Source organism: Helicoverpa zea, chromosome 1, assembly GCF_022581195.2.
Source record: "Helicoverpa zea isolate HzStark_Cry1AcR chromosome 1, ilHelZeax1.1, whole genome shotgun sequence".
NCBI classification, from domain to species: domain Eukaryota; kingdom Metazoa; phylum Arthropoda; class Insecta; order Lepidoptera; family Noctuidae; genus Helicoverpa; species Helicoverpa zea.
Window position 1 is genome coordinate 13,343,086 of NC_061452.1, and position 6,621 is coordinate 13,349,706.

Genomic DNA, 6,621 nt, shown 5'->3' on the forward strand with positions numbered 1-6,621 from the left:
ACCCGCCACCATAGATGTAATATAATAAACAAGATTGCGCACGCCCAAAACACATATTTACGAAAATGAACTCTATTCCAACGCAATAAGGTACTAAATTTGTTGCATAATACACAGAGGTAAATCCGAGCCGAGAGGGATAGTTAGAACGGAGGCCGTTTGTCTCTTTCTAACACCTTGCCAGCATAAAAAAATGTTGTGGTCAACAGTTTTGTCTTCCCAAAAAAACAATTGAATCACATATATTTTTATCTTATTTTAACAATTGTAAGTCAACAAATTAATCAAAATCGCATTAATTTATTATACGAATAAATTATTTATATAAATTATTATTCTTAAAACATAAACAACATAAATTTTTATTTTGTTTTTTTTTTCTAGCGGTAACCCTGAACATTCTTGGCGCGTAATCAGCATTTAAAATTTTGTTTATATTTTTTTGTATTAAATCAATTTAAACTATTTAAATGGTGAAAAAGTGTTGTGTTTATACTTGTTAAAGTGAATCCTATGGTGGTTGCAATATATCGTTCCACAGGTTAGCTAATAATAACATTTTCGTAAACCAAACAACTAGGGTGCCCATGAATTCTTGTAATGAGTGAAAATATGGGTGATGGATTTTAAAACTGTTGTACTATTGTTATAGCTTCCCAAAAAATGAAGAAAGGCGACATAAATGGCTCAGCAGTCCATATATGTAGTAGAAATACAAAAAAAACAGTCTTCACTTCGAATCTTCCTGCTTTTATACTGCTAATTCCCGGCTAATTATTAAAAGCCTTTATAAGTATCTTAAGGTCACAAACTGCGTAAGTTAAAACTTCAATACCAATCTGCGTTTAATAATCTTAGCAAATTCGGATTTGTCTCACATAGCTTAATCTCATAGTCACCCTATTAGAAAGGGACAGACAGCCTCCGTACTAACTGTTTCACTCGGCTCGTTTTTTGGGTTTATATGCGCAGTCCTGTTTACTAATATTATGTCTATGCCCGCCACTAGAAGGGACTATTTCCTCATCCGGTTAAAATGTGGAGTTTAGTATTTTTGGCGTCGAAGCGGGACAGACCATAGACATAATATTAGTAAACAGGACTGCGCATATAAACCCAAAAAACGAGCCGAGTGAAACAGTTAGTACGGAGGCTGTCTGTCCCTTTCTAATAGGGTGACTATGAGATTAAGCTATGTGAGACAAATCCGAATTTGCTAAGATTATTAAACACAGATTGGTATTGAAGTTTTAACTTACGCAGTTTGTGCCCTTAAGATACTAATAAAGGCTTTTAATAATTAGCGGGAATTAGCAGTATAAAAGCAGGAAGATTCGAAGTGAAGACTGTTTTTTTTGTATTTCTACTTCATATATAGACTGCTGAGCCATTTATGTCGCCTTTTTTCTTTTTTTGGGAAGCTATAACAATAGTACAACAGTTTTAAAATCCATCACCCATATTTTGACTCGTTACAAGAATTCATGGGCACCCTAGTTGTTTGGTTTACGAAAATGTTAATATTAGCTTACCTGTGGAACGATATATTGCAACCACCATAGGATTCACTTTTACAAGTATAAACGCAACACTTTTTCACCATTTAAATAGTTTAAATTGATTTAATACAAAAAATATAAACAAAATTTTAAATGCTGATTACGCGCCAAGAATGTTCAGGGTTACCGCTAGAAAAAAAATAAAAATTTATGTTGTTTATGTTTTAATAATAAATACGAATAAATTAATGCGATTGTTATTAATATGTTGACTTACAATTGTTAAAATAAGATAAAAATTTTATGTGATTCAATTGTTTTTTGGGAAGACAAAACTTTTGATCACAACATTTTTTTATGCTGGCAAGGTGTTAGAAAGAGACAAACAGCCTCCGTTCGAACTATCCCTCTCGGCTCGGATTTGCCTCTGTGTATTATGCAACCAATTTAGTACCTTATTGCGTTAGAATAGAGTTCATTTTCGTAAATATATATTTTGAGCGTGCGCAATCTTGTTTAGTAATATTATATCTATGGGACAGACAGAGTTACTTTCGACCATTTTTTGTTATTTCTCTAAAGCCTGTCCTATTTGTTCAAAACTGTGAATTGAATCGCTTTGATATAGAATTATAGATTTTACTTAAAATCTTTTTTTTTTCAATTATACGTAAGTTAATATGATAATACCTATAATATATGAGCACACCTCACAACTTGTGACGAGTTTTAGGAAACGGATAATTCATTTAATTAAAAACCTTTAAGAATTAAAAAAAATACCTAATCTATTTCAGTCTATTAGCTAAAGTCTATAATTTCGCAGTGCTAATTTACCTAAGTGCACGTCTTCCCGCCAACGCCAAAGTATTAACATGGAAGCGGGCAAAGGCACGAGTGTATTCTGCCTCTACCCACAGCGAGGGCTGTTCAATCTCTTAATTACTCCCCAGTGATTGGATTATGGATAGTCTCGATGGCCAGCCTCGTTTATCTAATAGTCAAGATGTTCGGGATATATTTGAATAGATTACTGTTAATTTAATGTAATGTTAATTAAATATTTTTAGCATATTTTTCTCTTATTAATTAAATAGATAATTCTGTACATAACTAATTTTAATGTTCGTATGTCTTACGCGGTGTCCTGCGTGAGCGACGAACGCGACGCTGCGAACGCGACGAACGCGATCAACTCAACGGCATTCCCTACATGCGGCCTATGTGACAGTCTGCGGCGAGACGCGACGTAACGCGCACTTGTTTTGAGGGCGACCAGATGCGACACCCAGAAGCGTAGATTGTTGTGGGACAAAAAACATTAACATTAAAGAAATCGCTTATTAGTACAAATAAGTTGGAAGAATATTGCTGTCTGTACTTTAAATATGAACTTTCAAGCAAATTGTAACATGAATTGTAACACAACTTCTCCATGATTTGAGAAGTAATGACCAAAATCACGTAGGACATTTGTCGCGTATAGCATCGCGTCGCATTACGTCGCCTCGTGTTGCGTCGCGTCGCGTCGCGTTCGTCGCTCACGCAGGACACCGCGTAAGGGCCAGGCCACAACAGTGCGTTGCGGCGTCGCATCGCAAAAATCAACGACGCATATCATATTAATCGCATAGCTGTGCAATGTTGTTTTTGCGATGCGACGCCGCAACGCACTGTTGTGGCCTGGCCCTTAGTGACAGTCTGCGGCGAGACGCGACGTAACGCGAACTTGTTTTGAGGGCGACCAGATGCGACACCACGAACTATTCAGATGCGTTAATCGCCGCAGTGCGTGAATAAAGATTGTTGTGGGACAAAAAACATAAACATTATAGAAATCGTTTATTATAGTTCGGCCATTCAGAGAATGCGTTCCTGACACGTCGCGATTGAACTGACGACGTAACTACATTCATTGATTATTGATATAATAATGTTGTTTTAATGCTCCTCAATTGTTAAAACGGTAAACAACCAGCAAAAATATTTTTATCGTAACTGCAACGCCATTGCAAAGTTACGTCGTCAGTTCAATCGCGACGTGTCAGGAACGCATTCTCTGAATGGCCGAACTATAGTACAAAGAACTTGAAAGAATATTGCTGTCTGTACTTTAAGTATGAACTTTCAAGCAAAATTGTACTGTAATTCTCCATGATTTGAGAAGTAATGACCAAAATCACGTAGGACATTTGTCGCGTACAGCATCGCGTCACATTACGTCGCGTCGTGTTGCTTCGCGTCGCGTCGCGTTCGTCGCTCACGCAGGACACCGCGTTATTGTTTTTTTGTTTAATATTTATTGACGCTATGTAAAACTGCAATGCAAACATAATTTATTATTAGTCAGGTCAATGGAACGGTTTCCGTAGTTTAGTTTTCGTTAGCCCATACCTCCGTGCCTAATTGGTCCCGTTGCGTATTTCTGAATTAATGACGATACCTACTTACCTTACCTATGCTAACTAGAATGTAGTCTAGGTACCTAACTAATTTTATATTCAAAGAAAAAATATGGTTAACGCGCATTAAAATGCTGCACTGATTTTGAATACCTACTTCTCCAAAAAACGAATAAGCCACAAGGAAAAACTTGCTTATTCCTAGTAGGTATAGCTATAAAAATACAGAAGCATAAATTAATGTTGACCTCGGCTATATTTTATCACCAAAAGGGGGACTGGACACTTGAGAGGGTCTTATTTATCAGCGCGAAATAAACAAGTAAATGACGGAGAGCTTACTTAAGTAATATAAAACTTACAAAGGTTTACTAATTACAAAAAAAGAAGAACCTTATATTCTTCTAATACTTGGTTACGTAATAAATTAAAAGTAACGAGTTCTTTGTTTATTTCGGATTACAGTCCATTCTTAATTGAGCTTTCATTCAAAACGAAATATTTCTGAGACAAGATCTCCTTGATTGAATTTTATTTTGAAGGAGTTTGAGTCTTTCAGAAGACTTTATCTATATCTATACATATAATAAATCTGTAAAAAAACTTTGTCTGTACATTGAATATAATAAAAAAATTATAATTGAGTGGAGTTCAGAAACAGTAATCGAGCACAAATCCAAAAAAAAAAATCTGTCTGTTTGTCTGTATGTCTGTATGTCTGTATGTCTGTATGTCTGTTTGTTTGTACACGCTAATCTTCGGAACTACTGGACGGATTTCAATGATTTTTTCTTTGTTGTATCGGTATAATGTCTGGGCAACATATAGGCTATAATTTATCTTCAAAACTTGAAGACCTGGTGCAGAACTGCAACAGATCAACAAAACTATAAGAGATACAAAAATGGTGCCATGGCAAAAATTGTTCCACGTGATGAGCATTCTCGGTTGAGAGAATAAATTTGAAGATCTGGAACACCTGATGTGGAACCCCAAGAGCCCAGCTACACTGTAGCATATACGGGTATGACGTTTTAGCAAAAGTTGTTCTATCTGATAAGCACTCTCTGTTGACTTATAAAAAATGAAGATCTAAAACACCTGGTGTGGAACCCCAAGAGCCCAGCTACTCTGTAGCATATACGGGTATGACGTTTTAGCAAAAGTTGTTCTATCTGATAAGCACTCTCTATTGACTTATAAAAATTGAAGATCTGGAACACCTGATGTGGAACTTCAAGAGCCCAGTTACACAATAGCATACATAGGAATACCGTTTTAGCAAAAGTTGTTCAATCTGATGAGCACTCTCTGTTGACTTACAAAAATCGAAGATCTAAAACATCTCAAGTTGAACTCCAAGTGCCCTACTACACTTGAAATGACGTTTTAGCAAAAACCGTTTTAGCAAAAGTTGTTCAATCTGATGAGCACTCTCTGTTGACTTACAAAAATCGAAGATCTAAAACATCTCAAGTTGAACTCCAAGTGCCCTACTACACTTGAAATGACGTTTTAGCAAAAGTTGTTCGATCTGATGTATATTTTCTGTTGACTTATGAGAATCGAAGATCAGAAATAACTGATGTGGAAATGAAAGCTATCTCTAATTTCACTGTATAGTGATATAATAAGCTGGAAGTACCTCCAAGCAGTGAAGGCGGTAATAGTTTAGGACAGACTTTCAATGGTGATGGTATATCATCGTCAATTTTACTCTTTTACTACAAAACTTTATAGAATGAATGTTCGAGTTTTAATGCTATTTGAGTGTTGTATTCTTTTTCATTTATCTTCGTGACAGGGTAGCCTACTCAGTACCGCGGGGGGCGAGGGGGCAGTCAGCTAGATTTTAATTGATCAGGTATCTTCTTCACAATAAAACTATTACCATGGGTCGAATCTTTTCCAATGTTCTTAGGGAGAGAATCATAAGATCCCAAAGATATACCGAAGAGCGTTTGGAAGGACTTGATGCTGTTCGAGAACATCAGTCTGCTACTTGCTCCGAGGAAATCTCATCGGATCGCGAAGCGCGCTTCCGTCATTGGCATATTTACGCATCTACATCCATATGTCTAGAGAACTTCTCAAGTAAAGAATATGCTACTCATTGTCTCGCGAGTCGGACACGTTTACTGATACAAATTATACAAAATAAGCATGGTGAATCAAAGAAAGTAATAGTCCGTCTTTTAGATAACCCTAAAATAATGGACAAGTATTGTTTTTTTTTCTTTCACAAACAAAGAACAAGGAAGATACAAAACGCTTGAATTTTGTATTAAGTCACTTCTTAGCACAAATTTTACATAGACGTGACATCACGAGCTCTCCGACTTTGTTGCGTTTAATCTCATTGTTATTATTGTTATTACTTCAAGAGCCTTTTCCCCAACTATGTTAAGGTCGGCTTCGATGCAACTGAGTACCAGTGTTTGACAAGAAACGACTGCCTATCGGACCTCCACAACCCGGTTACCCGCTCAACCCAATACCTCTTGGTAAAACTGGTCACACTTACTGGCTTCTGACTGCCCATAACGACTGCCAAGGATGTTCATTGACAGCCGGGACACACTAGAAATGACAGCTCCTCCAAAAACCGGTCATTGGTGTCCAAAATATTCTAAGAAAGTACATACGAACTAAGAAAAGTTGCATTAGCAAGTACTTGCCAGACCTGTAATCGCAGTCACACACTCATACTTGAGAGATTG